The 25,083-nt window shown below is 34.8% G+C and overlaps 1 protein-coding gene across 2 annotated transcripts in view; it reads left to right on the top strand.

The window, feature by feature from the left end:
- Positions 1–25,083, top strand: part of LOC129222048 (prolyl 4-hydroxylase subunit alpha-1-like) — a 106,135-nt gene that overhangs the window by 36,025 nt on the left and 45,027 nt on the right. The window contains exon 1 of one of the 2 annotated variants that reach the window (XM_054856467.1): positions 2,954–3,055. The exons of the other annotated variant lie outside the window; for it this stretch is intronic. The gene's annotated coding sequence lies outside the window, so the exon portion shown is untranslated. Of the gene's footprint in view, positions 1–2,953; positions 3,056–25,083 lie in introns of those variants that run through there. 2 annotated transcript variants of the gene reach the window in all.

Consider the following 25,083-nt stretch of genomic DNA (forward strand, 5'->3'; position numbering starts at 1 on the left):
GGACAATACACAATGTATATATTCAAATACTTTTTATACACTGCCATTCATTGCAAACAATATATGCTGATTTCTTATTGAATTCCGTCACTCTTCAATGATTCCGCCATTCATCATATTTGGCACAGGCTCCTTGTAGAAACAAAGAAGACATCGATAATTCACGCCCTGAATATGAAGCCTAACATTGTATTAAAGGTGAGAAGAAACAAACAGCTCGTTCGGAAACGACTGTATCATCAACGCTGAGATCTTGCTCTAAATTTCTGTGTACATCATCTTCTGCTGTCGAGTAGTGTCACTTGACACAAAAGAAGAGTGTTTCGAGTTGCGATTTTTGTAACTCATTACTGATACAAGCTTGCAAACTTATGTATTGTATCGAAATGGCAATCAATTCATTGGTAACTTGGTTGAACCTTGTTGATATATTATCAACGACCACTGATTCGTCAGGTGATGGTTGATACCCTAATTGGTGGATAGATGATTTCTTAAGGGGCGTGTTTGAAGGATACATCATTTTTCTTGATTGGTATGACAGACTGATATTGGCATGTTTCGAATACAGTTGGTTAATGCAATACATCCGGTCGATATACTTAATTGCTAGATAAATGATTTTGTTAAAAAGGCACGCGTGATCCACAACAAAATACAATACGAATTTCAGCTGACAAATATCCATTCGTCAACGTTCCCTTCGTTTCCTTTGTACATTTAGGGCTGATGTACGAAACGTGTAATTTGGAACGAGTGATTGTCGTTTTAAGAAATTCGTCAGATAATTTCTGAAACAATTGAACTCCTAAATCTTTCTTTCTCTTAATTAAACTCTTAATCTTGATGTAATGTCATACAGTATTTATATATATATATATAAATGCGTTTACATTTATACTCAGTAATTGTGTTAATGGACGAGTGGTCCAAAACCTATCTTAATGTTACTCAGTGACTTTTTTGTATTCTTTCGTTGTTAATATTCTATATTGTTTAGCTGTATTTGTTTTTCTGTATTCTGTACATGGAAGCAATTGGCAGGACTGTCCTCAGAGCCCCTCTAAACTGTTAAACCACAAAGTGGTAGGTACAAGGAGGACCCTGGGGTAACGTTCTAACATTATCTTACAATAATTTGAAGAACCTTTTGGAGCTTTTACTGGATTTTAATGACCAAATAAACTTTTTGAAGAAAGAGAGGCAATTTAACCGTATGCATTGCAAGTAAATGTTTTGCAATTGCTAAGAAGGCTACCATTCTGAATTTCTTTACCAGACATTTTGTTCCTCACGATTTTCGACATTGATCCAACATAAGGCTTAACATAATTTTATTCACGACAATAGCACTTACTGGTAAATTTGTAAGTATCTCCATACAGTAGAGTTATATAATACAACGATAATGATGCCGTTCTCTGAACCAAACTGCAACGATTCTAAGGGCGTATAATTTGCGGGACACAAAACGGACGAGGTGTCAACCCTACCATAAGGGAGCTTTAAGAGTAAAAGCCCAATTTCAGAAGAAGGAAAAAAAAAAAGTACGGCATTCTGCGTTGGATTGACGTTTTAATTCTTCACTCGAAACGTCTTACGCGCAACGTCTCGAGTCCAGTTGCGGGATTTTTTATGCAGAGACGGTTTGAAAGATGATTCTTGACGTCAGTTCGAAGCGCAACGCTACTGTTTTTCTTTCTTTTTTTTTCAGAAAGAGAGCCCTTATAGTCGGAAAAATGGTTTGGGGTAAATTTTTGCTGCGCTAATGTTGTAGATATTTGAACAAACAAGTGGCTGAGTTTAACTTTCAGTTGCTCGAAATTTTTATTTAAGGTACGTTCAAGAGAGAGGAGGCAAATCTTTAGGGGGTATTTTTAGGGATAATTATTTCTTTTAGGCAGGGTTGGCTTTTCTCGTCCAAAACTTGTTTTTCCCATCAAGCCGGGGGGAAAACTGGGAAAAGATGGTAAATACCGGGAAAAAAAATGGTAATTACCGGGAAAAAATGGTAATTACCGGGAAAAAGTGGCAAATACCGGGGAAAACTTTCAAATAACAATATGTAAGAAATATTTTGAGCTTCTGAATCTGATGAGTAAAATGAAAGTTAGAAATAAATAGTTGTTGCAAAATTCCCTTGAGTTTAAATTATTCTGCAGGAAAGGAATATTTTTGATATTTTTAAAGATTGTTTTGAATTTATATTTAAGTTTTAATAACCAGTTTTTGCCATGTGGGAGAAACATAGTATTTCCCAGGATGGTAAATTACCAGTTTTTAACATGGTGTTTACGGGAGGTGGGGAAAACCTTGCCAACCCTGCTTTTAGGTCCGTCTCGTTCTTCGTGTGAGTACTCCACTGAGAAGACGCATCGTTTGGACTTGAGGGAAATGGGCTCACCTGACTAAACTCGCATGCTCGTGCTCAACTGCTCGTAGTGTCCGAACAAATAGTTCGAATAACGTCCTCTCACCCCTTTCGTGCCTGAAACTCAGAAGAGGAAGTTCTCGGTAGAGTTGTAAAACGCGAAGCGGCGCGGAAAATCACTGCTGTCGCTAGCGTCCATTATCAAAAGGTTTCACGCTCGAAGGAGGCAATTCAATTTACAATTCATAATCTTGGATTTTCGAATGCTAATAAACCCACGTTCACCCGGAAAGGACCACGGGATTGACGATCGGGGCGTCGTCTTCAAGGGCATCCATCGATAAAATGCGGTCAATAAACTTTCACCTTAACCAGCGGCGATGATTCCATCTTTGTAGGTCAAGTGAAAGATTTCCGACTAATTAAAGCAACGTTTTCGGTTTTGACGCGAAGTGGGTCGGGATGGCTTACCTGCTGCTTGCTGTCCCTTCGAGAAGATGATCGAAAATAAAGCTGATCTCACAAGGAAAGGAGGATTCGGCAAGGACGCTCTCGCAATGTCGGAAAGAGGGATGTGTTATTGTTTGGGTTCGGATTCAGATGAGTACACATGGGAAAGTCTGATATAGAGAATATTTTCCCTGATTTGTTTTTAGTGTTTGGATTGCTTTGTGAAACATAGAGGTAAGTGATTTTTTTTTTTTTTTTTTCAATCTTAGCAGCTGAAAAATTCTCAATCTGAATAATTTAATCAAAAATTCAATTCAAAATAACTTAGTGGGAATTGCGAACCATTTTTGTCTTACCTCTTGAAAAAATCTTTATCTGACAAATTTGAATAGAAATTCAAATTTAAATAACTTAGTAGGAATTACGAACCATTCCTATCTCGTCTGTTGAAAAAATCTCAATCTGAATAATTTGAATAAAAATTCAAATCAAAATAACTTTGTGGGAATATAGAACTATTTCTGTCTTACCTATTGAAAAAATCGCACTCGAAATAAAAATTCAAATCAACTTAGTAAGAATTACGTCACGCGAAATAGTACGAGATCCGACTGCAGAATTCTGCACTCATCGAGTATAAAGTCAAAATCAAATTTTTATATTACATTATGAAAGGGGCAATGTGTTTTGGCTAGGTTGCCAAGCAAGAAGTGCCCGCAAGTATTTTTTATCAAATTAACACTAGAACCGCGGAAATTTCCGTATACCTAAAACCGCGGGCAGGGGTCAATTTTACCCAAAGCTTAAAATGGGTTCTTTGATGTTTAGAAAGAGGTAAAAAAATATTTTTGATGAACAAGAGTAATACTAAGATTATACAATATAATAGTAAGATATAAAATTCTCTCCCATTAACTTTAATCATTTATTCATTTCACTTTGTAATGTAAATTTCCTCCCAGAAGTAGTTTTTCTGCTATTACATTGTCCAGAAAAATTAGATACGGTATCTTCATTCGAGGAAATATTTTCTTCATCTGGAGGCACATATTCATCATCGCTGAAAACAACTTCTTTATCATTATCGTTTTCGGATTCATTTTCCGATAATTGTTGCAAATATTCGAGGGCCTCGCCATTTGTAACAAAAGTTCCAGATTTTATTTCATCTGAATTTGAATTTGACAACTTTTTTTGTTTATGTACATATTGTCTTTTCCTCCCAGAAGTAGTTTTTCTGCTGGTACATTGTTCAGAAAAATTAGATATGGTATCTTCATCCAAGGAAATATATTTTCCTCATCTGGGGGCGCATATTCATCATCGCTGAAAACAATTTCTTCATCATTATCGTTTTCGGATTCATTTTCCGATAACTGTCGCATATATTCGAGGTTCACGCTAACTGTTAATTTACGCCAATTTCTTCCAGCCATTTTCACATCAGATCAATTTTATCTCCGTGTAAACAAGGCGCCAAAAAACCTAACAGACTGGTACAATCAAACTATCCAAGGCAATGCGAACAACCAGTTGTGAAGTCATAAAGAACCAGATGTGCGCCAGTTCACCACTTTCCCTTCTAGGCCGAAACAAAAAACATCAGAAAGAAAATATTCCTTGAATACTCTAACCAGACGCATTTTTCCCACAAGGAACGATAACGTTAGGGGAGGGGGGGGGGAGCGTCTGCAACACTTGTTACTACTACTGCAGACGCCCCCCCCCCCCCACCTGCATCTTTCTAAGACCTGCATGCACTTCTGTTATCAGTAATAATTTACTGACCGTGAAGTATTGTTCTGCTTTCATCTGGGAAATGGAGAGAGGACTGAAAAAGCTTTTCCTATTCTAGGAAACGTTGAACTGCAACTTTAGTGCTTGTGATTATAATGGGGTCAAAATGACCCATTCCGCGGTTTTAGGTATAACTATTAAAAACAAAAAAAGTGGTAAGTATTTAACTTATCATAATTTCACAGATTATTATTGGTATAAAAATAGGAAAAGTCACGAATTTTTTTTCAATTTCGTTTGTAACTTTTTGAGGAAATTGGAAACAAAATTGCTTTTGGGTCAAAATGACCCCATCCGCGGTTCTAATGTTAATATTGTTTGACAATTTGGGGTAAAAATTACGCATTTATTATTGAAATAAATTATACTCTACTTCAAAGAAATATACCTAAAGAACTTGAAAAGTTATGGTTGCCGTTGCGCAACTGGCCGCAACCTATTCGCAATGAAATGTAAACGGGTACTATTTGTGCACATTTATGTACTCATAAAGTATAGTCATCATTTATATATCAAATTAAAGCTAATTTTTTTTCTCAATGTTATAAACTAAGGTTGCCTATGCAAAAATGGCCGCAAGTGGGGTTGCTAGGTATTAAAGATTGTTTAGAATGAAATAGTTAGCGTTTACAATATTCGTTCGACAGGGATGGCGATAATCAGCTCTACGCATAAACGTATCCAGAGGGGGGCAAGGTTGGGCAGCTCCCCCCATAACTACAAAAATTAAATAATTTAGAATTAAAAAAAAATAATAATTAAATTGACGGTTGTTTCAATTTCTAAATTTATCAAAGAGTTGATATGTAGTAACTTGTTCCTGAGTTTGAAAGTGTATACATCTTCTTTGGCAGCTCATTGAAAAAACAAAGTAATTAGAGTTTAGTTGGGTTAATACCGCACTCATTTTAGAATTTCATTCCTTCCAAAATCTTGGAATAAAAAGGGGGAAAGGGGGGGGGGGTGCTAAAAACCAGTCTCCTAACTGCCCAAATGATGGGCCTTTTCAGGTGCGCCCCGAACTTCAAATTTTATCAGGGTGGAAACTCTCAATAGGCCGAATGGAATTCCAAATTTTCCCGAATGATGATAATTCGCCTAATGGAGCTCCAAATTTTGCCGAATGATATTTTTATTACATCGTCAAACAAAACTTTCCGAAGGATGATATTTTTGCCATATCGTCAAAATTTGCCGAATGAGAACATTTTTGGGAGGTCACAGTGACCTCCCATCAGGGTTCCCCTACGGCTACCCCCCCCCCCTCCTTTCATGGTTGAGCTGGATACGCCCTTGGTCGTACGAGTTTTTTAAAGTCATCGCGCATGCGTCAATTGTTAGTGTTCTCAACCAACGGTGCAAACAGCAATAGAAACAAATTTCAAATGCTTCAAAGATATAAAATTAATAAATTTTTGTGTGGTTACATTTAAAATATCATAGCCATATAACATGTATTCCTCAATAAAAGGTAAAATTAATTTTTGAATTGGAAATCTTTTAAATAATTTTCTTGTTTTTCGGAAGCATTTTCTGTATAATGTAATTGTCTTTTCATAAATAACTAAGGTCATATTCTTTTACAAATATTAATCTTTTATTCTAATTTTATAGATGAAAGACATTTTACCTTTTATTGAGGAATACATGTTATATGTATATGGGATTTTTAATGTAACGAACAAAAATTTATTAATTTTATTTCTTTTGGAGCATTTGAAATTTATTTCTACTACTGTTAGTACTGTTGGTTGAAAACACTAACAATTGACGCATGCGCGATTACTGTAAAAACTCGAACAACCAAGGGCGTATCCAGCTCACCCAAGAAAGGACAGGGGGGGGGGAGACAGCCGTCGAGTAGTTCTGATGGGCAAATTCGGCAAATTTTGTTTCACGATATGGCAAAAATATCACCCTTCGGAAAGTTTTGTTTGACGATATGATAAAAATATCATTTGGCAAAATTTGGAGTTCCTTTAGACGAATTATCATTATTCGGGGAAATTTGGAATTCCTTTCGGCCCATTGAGAGTTTCCGCCCTGATTAAATTTGAAGTTCGGGGCGCACCTGAAAAGGCCCATCATTTGGGCAGTTAGGAGACTGGCTTTTAGCACCTCCCTCTCCCCCTTTTTATTCCAAGATTTTGGAAGCAATGAAATTCTAAAATGAGTGCGGTATTAACCCAACTAAACTCTAATTACTTTCTTTTTTCAATGAGCTGCCAAAGAAGATGTATACACTTTCAAACTCAGGAACAAGTTACTACATATGAACTCTTTGATAAATTTAGAATTTGAAACAACCGTCAATTTAATTATTATTATTTTTTAATTCTAAATATATTTAATTTTTGCATTGGGGGGGGGGGAGCTGCCCAACCTTGCCCCCCTCTGGATACGCTTATGCGTAGAGCTGGCTATCGCCATCCCTGTCGAACGAATATTGTAAACGCTAACTATTTCATTTAAAGCAATCTATAACAGCTGGCCGCCCCCATTTGCGGCCATTTTTGCATAGACAACCTTAGTTTATCACGTTCAGAAAAAAATTAGCTTTAATTTGATATATAAATTATGACTATACTTTATAACTGCATAAATGTGCACCAATAGTACCCGTTTACATGTGGCTGCGAATAGGTTGCGGCCAGTTGCGCAACGGCAACCATAACTTTTCAAGTTCTTAAGGTATATTTCTTTGAAGTAGAGTCTAGTTCATTTCAATAACAAATGCATCATTTTTACTTCAAAATGTCAAACATTATTAATTTGATAAAAAGTACTTGCGGGCACTTCCTGCTAGGCAACCTAGCCAAAACACATGCCCCTTTCATAATGTACAACCCCCCGCCCTAGACAGAATAATCCAAAAGTTTATAGTGATGAAGATTTACATTGAGTCAAAAAATTAGAATATTCAAACTAAAAGGGGGAAAATACTTTTAAAAAAAACAATATTAATACTAGAATGCGTCATTTTTCCATGGATTCAATGCTTTAATCCTTTCTCACACGGATTCTACCGCTTGTTTACGTTAATCGTTTCTGACAGTTTTCGTACCCTCTTCAATGCGGCAACGAGCTCAATTTTGTTGTCGGGCACCAGGTCTTGAACCGCTTTCTTTGGATTTGAAGGTACCACAGATTCTTGATCGTATTGAGATTGGTAGAGTTGCTTGACCAGTTTAATACCGAAATTCCTCTTTATATTTAAAATCTATGAGTCGATTTAGAAATATGACACGGAGTAGAATCTTGCTGAAAGATAAAATGAATCACAAATGTGTAACTGCTGTGCCTCAGATGAAGTATCATGCAGTATTATTGATAAACAGTGGAAGTCACGCATTGTTTTATTTTAATATATTTATAACTTCTCAACTCCAGCAGCCCTCATGCACCCACAAACCAAGAAGGATGTGTCAAAGTGGAGGAGAGAACGTCTTACACAAGATTTCTCATACGCTTTTCTTTTTGAACGTCAAACCCGAACACCATTTTTTATTCACAGATATTTTAGAAAAGATTCATCACTGAATATAATACTTTTCCAACCCCTGCTGTAGTCCCTGTATGAGCTTCTCTTTGCTCCAGGAGAGTCGTACACGTTTCTGCTTCATGTTCATCTTTGGTCTTACTACGTAGATCCGCTATTAAAATTGCAGTTTATGCAACCCTCCAAGTGTATTTGGCGTGGATAAGAAAACTATACATTCAGTCCAACACTTATGGACGTAAGAAGTATTTTTCAACGATTATTTTGGACAATTTACTTTAATTTGGGTTCATCTCTGCCAGGTGTTACAATTTTTCTACCTCGTTTTTTTCGGTTACTTTTTAGTCAGTTACCTTTTGGTCAGTCCTTCTATATTCCTTTAAAATCTTTCATACTATAGATTGTAAAAGGTTCATTTGAATTGAGTTGGATAGTATTTTTTTCTAACTTTAAGAAATGATACAATATGTAAATTCGTTTTTTTTCCCTATTTATCACCTTGACGACCCATTTTGAGCAATAAAAGGCTTTTAAAAAAGCGTAAAATTATCTGGGCGCCAAGCTCCATTCTTGTGACAAACTATAGGGTAACAGGTATGCAAATATTTTAGCTACTTTTTAAAATTGACATTGAATGAATTGATTATTCTAATTTTTTGACCCATATAAAAAATCTATCTATTTTTCCAATGTGTTAATGATCCATAAACTGTTAAAATAGTATCTGAAAAGTTGTTTAAATTGATTTACCCATTCATGAATAACAAGTTTTAGTTTTTTTTAATTTGCATGAGTTCATTTTTCCCGACTCAGGGACAAGTTTTGTTCAAACAGTTATGATTTTCTATTATTTTAAATTTGGGTTGTAGTACAAAAATATTATTTTGTTTTTATACTCGATGAGTGCAGAATTCTGCAACCGGATCTTAGACTAAAAATATTTTGATTTTTGAGAAGTCTTAAAATAGCTTTAAATGTTTTATTTAATCGATACCACCATGGGAAAGTTTTGAGATTTTGGTTTATTTATTAAAACTGCGTTCATGAAAGCAAAAGCCATCGTTGACGTCTATTTCATCCAATGTTTCAGACGATTAGGCGTAGAAAACTTTTTAAAAATGAAGACGATCTTCCTCAAATTTTCTCCATATTTTAAATTAGCATTCATAAATGCAAAGGCGTGGCTTGACTACCCATGACACTATCCTCGGTGATTAACATAGCCAATGTCTCATTTCAAAGTGTATGTGGGAAATTGAAGGAATTTTTCTTCCTTTTTTTATGTTTTTATTCGTGGGAATTGTTTTGTAAGACAAAGGTGAATGAGCTCTGATGTCTAGTAAATAACTACAAAATTCCAGCCTAATAAATTGCTTTGATTCTCATTTTAAAACAACTAAAATAGAAACTCCAGCTTTGTCGTTTTCGTAAAAATTTTTGCTAACGATTTTTAAACTTTTACTGTTTTTGGTACTATGAAGGAAAAATTTCAACGTAAATCTAAGCTGATGCAACAGGATGTAAAAGAAAGTAATGTCACTAATTGGCAGCTAATTGTCAATATATCGCCAAATTTAGTGTTTGTATCAGGAACGTCTTTTTACTCAATTGGAAATCGAAAGTTAAGTTACAAAACAATTGATTTTTGTTTCGTATTTATTTCATGACTATGTTTGAAAAGTTCCAAAATCTTCGTAATAATAAATAAGTAAATACAATTACAGTCAAATTAATGCTACCTCCTTCACATGATAATTTTTGTTACGCATATCGATATGCAATCAACATATCGATGCTTTAGGATATCAAAGTTTTTGATTGATGCATTACCGTCATCGATACATTGCCGATTCATCGATGGCTTGTCATCAATTGTGTCACTGAAGGCAACAACAGTTCTGTCCCATTTCATCTCACTCACAGCACAATAAACAAACTAGGGTCCTCCCCAAAATGTATTTTTTAATGAAACAAATGAAAATCAATGATTAAGTATAAGACGTGTTGATTAATTTATATAGTGCCAGTAACGTATGCGACAGTGATTCTGACGTCATCGCACTCGACGTAAAACCAGTATTACGTAACTTTTCTGACAATGTCGAAATGCTAGGAAGCTTTGACATCAATGTAAAAATAGTTACTTATAAGTTTTTGTAAAGAATTTTGCATTAAATTGAATGTAAAGAAAAAAGAGAAATTTTTATTTCTAAATAATCATTTATTGCAAAATAAAATCATAGTTGCTTAAAAAAATTAAGACCCTTATATAAGAGTTTCTTTTTTGTTTTTTAATAAAATCGTTTCTGAAAATGAAGTGTCAAGAACTAAAAACAAAAGTCAGCAGCTCATAAATAAATAATGAATTTTAAAAACTCTTTATTTCAAAGTACTGACCGACGGTGACCGAATTTAAAAAAAAGGGAGGGAGGGGGATTCCAGATTTAGACATTTTGAGGACCAATCAAACCCAAGATTTTAACATTTATTGCAGAAGAAATACTAGTTGCATTTGTTCAAAAATTGTTGAATCAGAATTCATGACTGTCATGGGAGAAAAAAACAGGTAAAGTTAAAATAAATGGTGTACTTTTACTTGGCTTACATTTCCATCCTCGACAATTAATTTCCACTGCAGCGTTTTCTTAATGGCAATGTATTGCAGCTTTCGCTACTCAGTTTTGAACACGATTTGGGATGAAAACTTATAGGTCACGAACTGTAAAACCTGTATTTTGTTATCACATCCTTTCATCGTTCGCTTTTTGTTTTTTGTGTGGAATTTTCTTTTACCGTAACTTATGAGTCTGGATTCATCAAGGCCACTTGCATGTCATGTAAATTTGCGGTTAGTAAAAGGTTTAAAACCAGTTTCATTAAACACGTTATAGTTTAAGATTTATGTATTACCGACGCTAAGGAACATCTATGAATATGTCGAAATATTTCTTCCAGATAAAGTTGACTTTCCATATCAATTATTTCTATAAGAGTTTTTAGCAAAATGGAATTTGATGGAAGCAGGAGCGTCATTTCTCTAACATGTTCCAATTCATTTTGAGAAACATTTTTACAAAAGTTACGAATTGCGCATTAGTAATTGCTTAATTTATCGCAATTTGCGCATTAGTAATTGCTCACAGTTGTTTAGAATTATTTAATAGATATAACACAGGGCTGTATTTAAGGAGTGGGTTTTTAGGGTTTCAAACCCCCTCCGAAAATTTTCAAAACTATCTCAAAATGTACTTTTTTACTCTTTTTGTTGAAACAATTATTATTACTAATTTATTTTTTATTTATTTATTTTAGCAAAATGGAATTTGATGGAAGCAGGAGCGTCATTTCTCTAACATGTTCCAATTCATTTTGAGAAACATTTTTACAAAAGTTACGAATTGCGCATTAGTAATTGCTTAATTTATCGCAATTTGCGCATTAGTAATTGCTCACAGTTGTTTAGAATTATTTAATAGATATAACACAGGGCTGTATTTAAGGAGTGGGTTTTTAGGGTTTCAAACCCCCTCCGAAAATTTTCAAAACTATCTCAAAATGTACTTTTTTACTCTTTTTGTTGAAACAATTATTATTACTAATTTATTTTTTATTTATTTATTTTTTCAATTTTATTTGAAAGCGAAAGTTTTGTTATTTAATATTGTAGAAACTTAGTGTTTTGTCTGCAGTATTTATTTTTATTGTAGTTATTGCGAACATCATTTTTTACAAAACATTACAGCGCTTTCCTTTCAATTTGAAAGAGCCATACTCGATGTTGAACATATTTTATTAGCGTCAAAAATATGAATTCAAGAAGTGTTACCCCCAATACGAGTAGTATATGAGTACACGCATCTATTATTTTCAGTTGTTAAAAAGACTTCCAATATTTAACAGGGGTATTAAGCACACATCAGATTTTTTCCACTTCATTTAATAGATACTTCATTTTTAACCCCCGACACACAAAGGAAGGGGGATATAAGTTATCCCCCTATCTTTAGGGATTAAGTATCTGTGTGGCATTCTAGCGCCTAAACGGGAGGACCGATTTTGAAAGAAAGAATTTTGTTCGAAAGGAGAGGACATTAATTAACGAAGATATTAATTAAAAACCTCTATAGGTGTTTTGCGAGTATCGTAATGAAAACATATTTAAATTTTTAAAAATTTAGTACCAAAATAAAAAAGAATTTTTTTGCGTTTGATAAAATATGTTTGGGACTTCCATATTATATAGAATTCGAGTTATAACGTTTTTTAAAAGCAGATTTCAAATACGATTAAACCTTTATTCATGCTATTGGTAACCGAATTCATTGTTGGCCGACAAGGAAAGAAAACGCAATTATTTGACATTTTTATCTGTTGTCAGTTTCTATTTGTTAACAAATAAAATACTTTTATTGATTTTTAATAGACAAGGCTTTTAAAAGGATTTTCATATTTACCTCTTGATGCTACATTTGCCACTCAGTTGGGGGTTTTTAAAGTTTTTTTAATTTTAGTTACTTGATTTACATTTGTTCATTCTTTCAAAGCAGCAGACCTTACTTAACCTACCGTGAAAAAAAGTAATTAGAATATACAAATAAAATCAAATTTTATCGATCAACAATATATGTTCTGTAAAACAAAAGTCTGGTTACGGCCCTGATATTATAACCTTCTTTAAAGTTAATTATTGGGACTAGAGGTGGGCGATATCGTTCTTTTTAATGATCCGTTCATCAAAAGAGACGTTTATTCTTTTGATCCGTTCATTTAACTCGTTCATTTGAACGACATCGTTCAATTAAAAAGTTGCAAGCGATCTCTCTGCACAACATATTCATTAGATCAGCAATATTCTTTGAAGGAAAAATAAGTAAAATCATTTAAAAGTAGGAAAATATGGCTATGAAAAATGAATTGAAAAAAAAAATTATTCTGGTTTAGATGTATAAAGCAATTAAAGTTCATTTTGTAAGATATTTCTTAGTTGCCGAATGGTAAGATGTGTTTTCCATTCAAAAAATCGCAGGTTCCATTTCAGCACGTCACAAAATTAAGTTATTAAATTTTACTATATAAAAAAATAACTATTTGTTACGGTGGAAAATTTGCAAAATTGAACTTACGGGAAATAGTTCACTAATTCTAAATAGAAATATATCTCCAAGCAGTGGCGTAGCTACACTTTCTGCCTCCCAGGGCGATTCCTCAATTTGCGCCCTTTGGTTGAGAAACAGTCAAAAGTATTTAAAGGAAAAATAAGAACTTAATTACGAAGAAAAATAAAGAATATGCTCTACTCAGAAAAATTTTCAAAATTAGTCCTAAAAATGCATTTTAAACTTTGGTAACACCAGGCAGGAGCTTAGAAGCCGGCGCTCTGCGCAGGAATTTTTTTTTTTTTTTTTAATAAGGTGGTTTCCAAGGAACTATCTTAAAATCAAGTGCTAGCTTAATATTATAACGAAAAGTTTTTTCCCCTCCAGTAATTGATCAAAAGCATGATTTCCCTATTGGGAAACGTTGAACTTTTTTCACATCGAGAGCATGAAATTACCGCCCCCCAGCAAAGTACCGCCCGGGGCGGACCGCCCCCTCCGCCCCCCGCTAGTTACGCCGCTGTCTCCAAGCGTAGTATGGTCGTGGGTGAAAATAAAACAAAAAATACTTTTAAAACTGCACTTTAGGTTGCATTTTTTTTTTAAATGTAAATCATGAAATAAATAACAGAGATAACTACAAAAAAGAAAAAAAAGGAAAGAAACAGGCTACAATATTAAACACGAGAATAAAGAAATGTTCATTAAAACTATGTACCTTAAATAGCATAAACTAAACAAAAGTCATATAATCATAAAACGCCTACTTTTTACATAAAAACTGGCGTCAGGTGTCGAAACTAACTTTTTTTGACCCCAAAACAAACATCTGTCAACCATGACATCTACCCAAAGGAAACAGAGAGGAGCGTTCCTTCAAATATTTTTTTCCAGCTACTGTATACATTCATATAGTTTTACCTATAAGTATAGCGAAAAAAGTAACAACGAATAAATTGTTAGCTCAGCCGAAGTACCGCATAATTTAATTTTTTAAAAAAAGGCTCCCCTAAATATTAGGAAGTTTCAAAATTTTTCCACAGTACCAATGAGAACATAAAAAAAAACCCTCACGCACATACAATTTATTAAATGGAGGAAAAATTAAACCATAAAAATCCTTATTTAAAACCTCTGGATAATGGAAATGGAATATAAATTTAAGCGACTTGGAAGTCGCCCTGCAAGTTAAAAATGAAGTCAAATCAATATAGAAGAACAGAAGAGTGATAAAAGGTACTTTTGGAAATAATTTTCGCGACTGAAAGTGTGAGAAGGACCAAACAAGTTACACGAAACATTACTAATGGATACATGGGAAAATTGCAAATGATGAACTGCAACGGTTAAAGAAAAAGTGATGAATAAAGCATAAATTAAAAAGGTTCGAACTGAATTATATTGTACTGCACTGCGAAAAAGGAAATTTGGGATTTATTAATGAGTTAAAAATTTGAAGATGAATGTATTTCAAAAAAAGGAAATGTGATTTTATCACAAGTGCATCAATGCAAGGTTCCAAACTGCTCACCGTTTTAAAGAACGGTCGTTCATTTTTCAGGTGAACGAATAGATCCGTTCATTTTAAGGATTCGCTCTTTTTGACTCGTTCGTTCATGAACGACACATCCCTAATTGGGACGGACATTACCAAATTTAGCGGTTCAAGGCTTCGGGAAATGATTGCAATTATAGTACTTTGTTTTCAAGGTAGAAACATCAAACAAGAAGCTTGAGTTATATCACAGCAATAATACTCAAAAAATAACTACTACCGTTAATGAATCAATCCTAACCCCCATAAAGCTAAAATTCTGATTGTGTTACTGCCTCTAACTGAGACAGTGGGAAAACAAAGGGTGTAAATGGACTTTTTAAAGTTTTGAGTAAAACGCCTTTAAAGTTGAGTCCCTAGGGGCAGTGGCGGATTGGCTGAAAAAATCGGCCCTGGCATCAGGAGATGTAGCGGCCCCCTAGCTCTTATAGATAAATTTTACCTAACGATTGGGATATCACTTAAATATAAGGAAATTATTCCTAACAATTAAATATGTTTTATTTAAACGAATTTTAACAGATAGGAACACTTCTGCGCTTTAATGGTGAACACATTGATACAGTATTAGCTAAACCTTATTCTGGGGGAAATTTGTGATTGTAATTGCCCATTTAAGTATTTTTATAATGCCCGGAACTTAATTGAATGTTTCCATAATGATAACACTGCTTGTTCAGTGTCCTTTTCTGCAGTCATAACAAGTAACTTAATTTTCCTATTTTATGAAACTGATCTAGCGATGTTCATGGGTGAAAGACTAGGGCCGTCTTTTTAGAACGTGATGGTTCCCTCGACACAAACACACATTACTGGGCCCTGTCATAAACATTCCCTTTTTTATACTACCATACCCTGACGACCCCCAGACTCGATACGAGGTCAAAAACCTGGTGGGAGGGGTCGGGTACGAGTCTTACAGCCCCTTAATTTTTTTTATTCAAACGCATGTATCAATACAAAGAGAGAAAGTGGACTTAACTTTCTGGCTTCTGGGAGTCATTAAAGTATTAGCAATATAAACTTAATGGAAAGATTAACTTTGAGTCTGAAATAGGGGGTCCAAGGGGCCTTTCCCCCGGAAAATTTTCGAAATTGTAGTCTTAAAAATTCAATTTTAGGCAATATTTAGCGATGTTAGGGGAGCGTAGTTTCAGAGTTTCTCCTGCTGCAATTTTTCGGAAGTGGAAATCCAAAAACAGAATTTTAAATTATCTCCGAGTATATACTATGAAGAGCGGTTCCGGGAGCTCTCCTCTGAAATTTTTAAAAATATATTAGCTCTGAAAACGCAGTTTTAGAAGATCTTTGGTGATTTTAAGTCGAGATAGATTCCGAGGCCATCCACCAGAAAATTTTCAAATTGAAGTCTTAAAAGCTATTTTTGGTAAACACAGGCGGATTTATGGGGGTACGCCGTGGGGTAAATTTTCTCCAAACAACCTTTAAAAAGGAAAACTTTAAAAAATATTTTCCAAATTTTAGCCCAACCCGAATAAACACCAGAGAGAAACCAGCACTGACAGATTCTAGTATATTTTTCTTACTGTCTGACTGTTGATTAAAGTCAACAGTAAAATACTGACCTTACAAAAAGAGCCGTCACATTCATATTTCCGATCTAGAGAAAATTAGCTCTCGTTAAAAAAAAAAATGAATGTATAGTGCGAATAAAAGAAATTAAAAACCAAAAAAAAAATTGATTGCACGAACTAATAATTTACAAAAATCGCACTCACAAAAACGATACCGTTACGAAATTTGCGATCTTTTACGATCGAGACGAAACTTTACGAAACTTTTTTTAATACAAAAATATAAACTTCACATTTTTTTCTGGTCGTGAATGTTTTATTACATTTCATTTTCCCACTTTTTAAAAGAATTATTTTCAAAAATTGAACGCGGTAAAACTTTTCCTTTTTTTTCGTGGTAAGTAGGGGGTAAACTTAAAAGCGATTTTTTAATTTTTTTTTACAATTTTTTTCTTCTAGGAGGAAGAAAAAAATCTTTTTTATGAATTTTAGTTACACTTACTAAAATAGTCGCTGTATTTTACAAATGATTGTAAAATACTCGCTTTTGTCATCAAAATAGTCGCCTTTGCCCTCAAAATAGCAGCTTTAGTCGACATTTGCAGTGCTGTATCCCCCTCCCCGTCCCCTGTATTGCAATGGCGTAGCTACAGTTTCTGTCGCCCGGGGCGGTTCTTCTATTTGCCACCTTTTCATTGAGACGTATCTAATATTTAAAGCATTGAAAATTATCGCTCAAAATAGAAAACTTCATTTAAGGTAGCAAAAGGAAACTAATTTAATCCGTATTCTTCCTACAAAAATGAAGGGGGCGGGGTCAGACGCCTATCTCGGAGAAATATTCTGAATTCACATCAAAAATTGCAGTTAAAGTAACTTTTGGGGGAATGGGGTTCTCTACAGAATCTTTATCAAAACTGAAGTCAGTTTAAACCTTTGAGGACGATAGAGAATCAGCTTTTATTCCGTAACAAAGTTCAATAATGTTTTCCCTGCATTAACTCAGCACTGGCAAAGAAACAACTTTTACAGAAATATATTTGATACTTATATACAGAAACAGATGTTATATTTCCAGAAATATATTTCATATTACATATTTGAATATTTTCCGAAATTTGAGTTTTAAAAATACAACTTAAGTGTTGAATTACAATTTAAGGACTTACAATTTAAAGACATTAAGAATGAGGAAGATTCAAGGGCTCACGACGGAAATATTACATCTTTGAACACGGAAATGATCGTTCAGTCCAAAACCTTACATTTCAAAGGGTTTTTTTTTTCTCCTTTGCCTCCGGTATTAGATTTAAAGTATGATTCCCTTATTTGATTTTTTTTTTCACACCAAAAGTGCTGAATCGCCGCCCCGGGCGGACCATACCCTCTCCTCCCCTCCCTAGCTACGCCACTGCTTTTTTGTTGCACCCCCAGAATTCACAGCCTAAATCCGTCTATGTTGGTAAAGACTAGGGCACCAGCAGTTACTCGAAAGTTAAGTTCCAAAAACGAAATTTTTGCTGACCTTCAGTGATGTTAGGAAAAGGAATTTTCCGGAGGCTTACCCCGGAAAATTTTCGAAATTGAAGCACTAAAAACGAGATTTAAAACGTTCTTCATTGATGATGCCGAGAGAGAGGAGGGGACGAGGCACTTTCCCAGAAAATTTTTGAAACTGTTAAGTTAAAAACCCAGTTTTAGACCATCTTTGGAAAAGTTAAAAAAATGGGAGAGGTTCGAGTGCTTTCATACAGCAAATTTTCGAAACTGAAATTCCATGTTATGGCGGAAGTGGGTTCGGCTGTTCTCTTATGAAATTATTCAAAATTGAAGCCCAAAAATTTAAATTTACACGATCTTCGATGATATTAGGAGGGGGGAGGTTCTGGGGACCACCGGAATTCTTCCGACGTTGGTTTTTATCAACTTATTTTCTTTTTAAACTGCGGAGCCCGAAACCGTGAGTTTGTACAGCGTACAGAATACTTTATGTTTTGTCAAAAAATGTTTGAAACTCACATTTCGGCGGCATTTGGCCTATAATTTGATAATCTTAATAATGTAGAGCCTTTCAAGCTCCTCAATGGAATTTTACAATTGCATTTTTTTAAATAATTTTTTCCGAAAAAAATATTGTGTCACTTTTATTCCAATTGTTATAAACAGAGTTGCCGAGAGAAAAAAGGGAAAAAAATGACATAGGTCAATGTTTTTCACAGGCCCCCTTCGACACCTTTCACCATTAGGATATTTAACTTTTATAAAGAAATATTAAACTTTTTCGTAAGATAATGAAAATACTGTACATCCTATTCCGTTTTCTGTTCGACCATTTGTAAAACCTGTTAATTTCAAAAAAATATACCTTGTTTATTCGAGTTTTGTGACGTGTTGGTTTGCAGAAAATAATTCACATGAGAGCCTTTTAGCTAAAGTAGTATCCTCTGAAAATATTGAGAAAATCTGACGTGACAGGACTTAGTCAAGATAATTTGAGTTCCTTATTGACCAGTTGAAGGAAAAAAGTTAAATATATTTATTTAAAATCTTTGAAGCATTTTTTAATGCCCTTAAGAGTTAAGAAATACTATTAAAGTTCAAAATTCATTTTTTATGTCCATTGCCTATTGTGAAGAAAAAATAAAAAAGAAGTTTAAATTGTAAAAGTATTTAAATTAATTATTTTTTAAAAAAAGGTTCTCAGAAAATTTAAAAAAACCCAAAAATGGGCTAAATAATGGGGTTTTTTTAAATGGGTTTATTCAAAAAAACCCATTGGGCCCAACCCAATTGGGTCCAATCCGGCCAACCCTGTTGTAAAAGTATAATATGCGTTTAAGCTGTATCATATAATGTTGGTACTGACTTTAGTTAAGTGTGTTCATAAGTCTGCGTAATATTTAAGATAGAAAAAGATTTCTTAAAAAACCTAGAAAACTTTTCCTGAATTTTTGGCTCATTTAGTTCCCGATATTTAACATATTTCAATGTTGTTTTCACGAAATTTGAAGCTACAGTAAATTCAATATCCTTCAATCAAAACGTAAACGTCAACCCCGTAGCTCAAAGTCAGACTAACGTAATTCACATAATCGATGCTTTGCACGATAGCCGGAAAACGTTTTCCTGGTGCTGACAAATGTTGGAACGTTCGCTCTTTTAACACTGGTAAATAATTACAAAGTATTTTTTTTTTAAATTGCCTTTATATGTTTCGATGCGGAATGGGATTCTGCATATCATGCACTAATAAGCGGAAATCGCTATTTTTGGACTTACGCCAGTCTGGCTTTGAGGTATAGAATATTAAGTACAGTAAAATCTGTGAAGTTGACCACCTGTCTAAGTTGACCGCTTTTATCAGGCACGGAATTAGCCATTACCATATAAATCAACCTCTGTAAGTTGACAACCTATTAAAGTTGACCACTAAAGTAGTGCACCGCAAGTGGTCAACTTACACAGGTTTCACTTTATGATCATTTGCAATGCATGATATTTCGCTGAACATGCACCATCGTAAACGAAATTGCTTTTGGACTATGTTTATAATGCTGAATGTATGGAACAAGTTTTATAAAAATTCCACAGAATGACTGAAAATTTTACATCATCGATCAAATATATTAAATTTCAGTTGTTTTCTAGAAGTAAACCAGTATGGGCTTTTTCCATATTTTTACTCTTTCTTGTTAACCTACACTGTATTGTCATCAATGACCCTATGAAACTATATGAGAAAACCCACACACCATTTCCCTTCTTTTTTAAAGTACTTGAAATTCAATCGACCTCTGCGAAATTTGATAGTAATTTCTTGTAAATTTTACAAGAGCTGTTCCACATACTCCCCACTAAATATTCAAAAACGATTTTGTGAACGTTGGAGAGATCTGTCTACTGATTTGCCATTTATTTCTATGTTTATCTACACACATTTTAGTCATGTCTAAGGTACTTCCCAGATCATTCACACACATCTACATATTTATGTTTTTACTTTACTGCTCGTCTATGTACGATTCACCCATCTTCATTCGATTCATTTGTGCATTTATCTATATTTCAGTAATTCTGTTGTGAAAAAACTATTTAATTTCTTTTTGTTACGTTCCGCAATTAGTTTTTTAAACTATTCATCAAAATATTCATCTCTGTTTGTTTTCATATGAAGCATCCAACTTTACGTGTTAACTTACATTTAACTCTATTTAACGACTTTCAAGGTACTAAATAAACCGTCCTTAAGTAGAATGCATCCTTAAATAGAATGCTTTTAAAACTACAGTGGAGCATCCGGGACCGTGAAAGATGTCTTTAAACAGAGAAAATCGTTAAATATAGGTCGTTAAACAGAAAACCCCCAACTGCATTTCCCCCCTCCCCTCTAATATCCATTCATATGCCTAGTATCTTGACAATTTTTTCCTTCCAAAAAATTATGAGAATTCAGCAAAGTCGGTGGCAGATTTACTTTTTGATCCCTTTTAGGACCTTTCTGTCCTAGGCTTCCGTCGCAATGGGGTCGTTTCCAAAATTTTAAATGTATTTGTTTCTGAAAGAGCATGCTTAAAAACATAGAATCTGACCATTTTTTAAATAATTTGTTTAAGTTTAATACTTTTAAAAAAAATACTTAAATTGGTGCGCTTTCATTGTTTACGCTTCTGTCCGATGACGTCAAAAACTATGAAATGCCATTCAGTGTTGCCATTCACAGAGCAAAATATTTAATTCGCATCTTTACTCACGTGTATTGGCAACGGTAGGGTTGATAGCAAGCGTAGAGCGCAATTTTAATTCACTTCTTGATTATCATGGAAACGTGGTAGAAAGATGCACGAAAGAGCATCATTTGTAACGTCATCGAGACCACGCTTTGTTTGAAAAATCAGACATTAAAAAAAAAAAAAAATAAATAAAAAATAACTGTTGGGAAAATGAAAGTATTTTCTGGGTCCATGTTATTTTGTTTTACTTATTCTATCAATTTCAGTGACAAAAAGTACTACTTTTGACTGAAGGAAACAACTCCATTGCGACATTTCCCGCAACTAGGGCCCACCGAAAAACCGTTTTAGCCAAGTTGGAAACTAGGGCCCTTTCCTTGAGGGGACTCGGATCGGAGTCGGAGTAGCATAAGTTTTCCGATGGAGGGGGGGGGGGGAGGGCGTTCAATAACCTGTCCAGGGGCCCGCCTGGGCTCTCGGCAGCCCTGGCCACCACTGGAACAAGATGCCTTTCAGGATTTCGAACACTTCAAAGCGAAACACATAGAGCTCGAGCAAAAACCCATTTTTGAATCTGATCGTCATTTCGTGCGAAACCCTATTCACGAAATATCAACTCTAAACCAAACAACAAATGAAGATATTTTTGGCGAATTTTTTTATCTCCGCAGAATCTCAACGGCTAAAGCCACAACTGATGCGTCCACTCAATTGCTTCAATGAACTGAAATCCTTCTTTTCGCTCCCGCCCATCTTCTTGAGGTCATTGAAACAAAAAAAAAAGGAAAGAAAAAAGAATATCACGAGTGTAAAGATAGTGTTCGTTATCTTTACAACTTGATGTATGCGCCTCGTTAAACCGCTTTGCATGCAAAGCAGCGATTTGACAGAAGTGGCATGTTAAGGTCACGGCTCCGAGGATTCCAGTTTTCGCTATTAGGTTACTATTATAATAGCAGCGATTGAGTACTTGTTTCCAATATTTATTTTTTGTGTTCATGTTTAAAAAAAGAGATTTGATTATTGATCAATCACGAATTGCTTATTATCCTCACCTGACCAAAGTTGACGTTGCTCTGATCTTTCAGATTGCCGTGACAACGAGAACAAGTCTAGCTTGTTGTTTTTATTTTTATTAAGAGGATAAATATTCGTCGCCATGGTTACAAATCGTTTGCGTTCATTCAAGGCTTAACTTAAGCAAAATACTTGACTCTGCGAACGCCACTGGCCTTCGCGAGCGGGTTTACTCCTGGTCGGTGGCGTCTATGCCCTACACACAGATACACATGCCTACATACATAAACACACACGTCTACACTGCACACACACGCCGACATACAGGCACACATGCCTGCACACACACACAAACGCCGACATACACGCATACACACATAGCTTTGATTTCGGTAAAACACCTTGTAGACCAGTACTATTACTAAAATTTAAAAAAAAAATTTATAAACATGCAATTTTGACTGTACCTTCCTCTAACTTCGCTCATTCTACTTCGATACTAATTGGGCTGGGTACTTTTAGAATGTATACGTAACTTTATCTACATCACAGTTTGTAGGAAAAGAGAGTTTACTCATCAGAGATTTTCCGATGAACCTTGAAAGATACATCTGAGTGAATGTTTACAGTCGGTATGAACTTGCGATGTAGAAGCTAAATATCTGACGTGGACAGGCAGTAACTGCAATTTTTTAATATTTTTTTCATATTTGTCTTTCATTGTACGTTAGCTTTGTTGCGCAAGCTTGATTATTTGGTTTCCGCTGAAAAAATGCGCGAAAAAAACGTCTAATACCAACATTTCCCTATTGTTAGTATTGAATCCTACGCACATTTTTTTAAATATCTCGAAAACTCAGATACTGCTGTTTACCTGCTCACGGCAGAAACGACCCACACATAAACTTGAATACTGCTTTTGAAAAGTAGCAAAATGTTTCAATTTTTGCATAAATAATGCGGTGAAGGAAAAAAAAACTTAGGATTTTTGGACGCACTTCGTAAGAGGCTGTCCATAACTGCTGAAATTCAAAAGAGGAATGGTAAAACTGCTGAAACTTTGTCATGGTTCCGTTTAAAGAGAAGAAAAATTTTAAACTTCTATGAAACATCATGTTCAAAGGAATTATGATACTGAAATGTTCTTACGAATTTACTAATGAACAACAGTGCTTTTCTAATGAGTTCATGATACACGATGATGTGAAGAGTTACAATGCTGAAGTTTTGCTAGGAGTCCATTTATAAGCTGCGCTTTTCTAAACAAACCCATAAAGTAAATGTTAGGAGTTATAGAGCAACTTTAGTTTTTTACAAGTCCATAAATAAATAATATTTTTCAAAAGACCCCCCCCCCCACACACACACACAAACAATGCCGCAGCTGAGGAATTATACACTAAATTTTGTTTAGTTCTTCAATGAAATACAGAAGAATTTCGTTTACCAGGCCCTCGTTTATATGGATTGAAGTATGAGACTTTTTTTCTTGTTCAAATTTTATATTTAGATGTAGACAATAGTTTTAAATTAGAATGGTAAGAGAACATAACTATAAGTAGGCCCCCAAACATTCGCTTCATATGTCGATCGATTAATGATTAAGCGTCTGGGTGCGCCGAGGAGCATGAGAATTTTTGGGAGGGGTGGGAATTCTCTCTTTGCCAAATGGAACTCCAAATTTCACAGAATAATGATAATTCTTTGAACGGAGCTTCAAATATGGCAGAACGGATCTCCAAATTTCGCCAAATGATGGCAATTTTGCCGAAAAGAACTCGAAATTTTGCCGAACGATGGCAATATTTCAGAATAAGAAAATATTTGGAGGTCACAGTGACCTCCCGTGACCTCCCATCGGGATGCCTCTGAGGGAGCGTACTTCATTCAAACACCTCTCATGTTTGAAACAGAAGACAGTGGATCAATGCTTCGTTACAAAATGCTGTGACGAAAAATTATATTTTTAATGTATTGTAAACATTTCTGTGTAATGCATGTTTTTTCATCATAATAAACGATAAGGCGGCCTAATGAAGGATGTTTAGGGTCGTTACATTCGGTGGAATGGGACATTTTCCAGTTACACTCTACTTTAGTGGTCAACTTAAACAGGTGATCAACTTACAGAGGTTGGTTTATATGATAAGGGCTAATTCCATGCCTGAAAAAAAGCGGTCAACTTAGACAGGTGGTCAACTTACGAGGGTGGTCAACTTCACAGGTTTTACTGTATATTTTATGTTATATAAATACAAATAAAACAAGCTAGAAATTTTATTTTGATAGCAACAGTAAGGATTTGTCATACGAATTCCGTAGAACATTAAACTTATGGTTTTTAAATAAAATAATTGATGAGTACGCAAAAAAATGCCCGTGACGAAATGGGACTCGTATGGGTCCCGTTCCGTCACGGGACATTGTGAGTATTGCATGTCGTTCAATTATTTTCTTCAAAATGACTAACTTTTGATGTTCTACATAGTTTGCATGATACATCTTTACTGTTGCTATCAAAAATAAAATTTCTAGCTTGTATTTATTTGTATTTATGAAACAAAACCTTGTGACAAAACTACTCAAAATGTCCCGTTCCGTCATATGGAATGGCCCTTTAGTGTATTCATATTAGTCGGATTATTCGGATTTTAGATTCTCTGGATTGCCTTTTATCCCGCCATATGAACAAGGCTGTACTCATTCCTTTCTCAAGAACACCCACGAATACTTTAATAATCTGATGCATGTTTCGTTCAGGCGACCAGACATTTTGTGATTATAGATTAGGGAAACAAGATACCTGACCCGCTCAAGTACTTTCATCGTCCGATCGGGGTCACAAGGATCTGTTTCCGACCTCGTTCGAATCGCATATCCTCAAGTGGCGAAAGTGCATCCTCTCTCTCTCAGCAAGAAAGCAACAAGAGGCACCTTCTAGGCCTCGGAGGCCGATTAAAAGCCGCTTTCCTTGACACCTCGGAGCGCACGATCCATGCCTTCATTATTTCATAATGTTTTTGGTTTTCCTCT

The sequence above is a fragment of the Uloborus diversus genome, chromosome 5, assembly GCF_026930045.1.
Source record: "Uloborus diversus isolate 005 chromosome 5, Udiv.v.3.1, whole genome shotgun sequence".
Lineage (NCBI taxonomy): Eukaryota > Metazoa > Arthropoda > Arachnida > Araneae > Uloboridae > Uloborus > Uloborus diversus.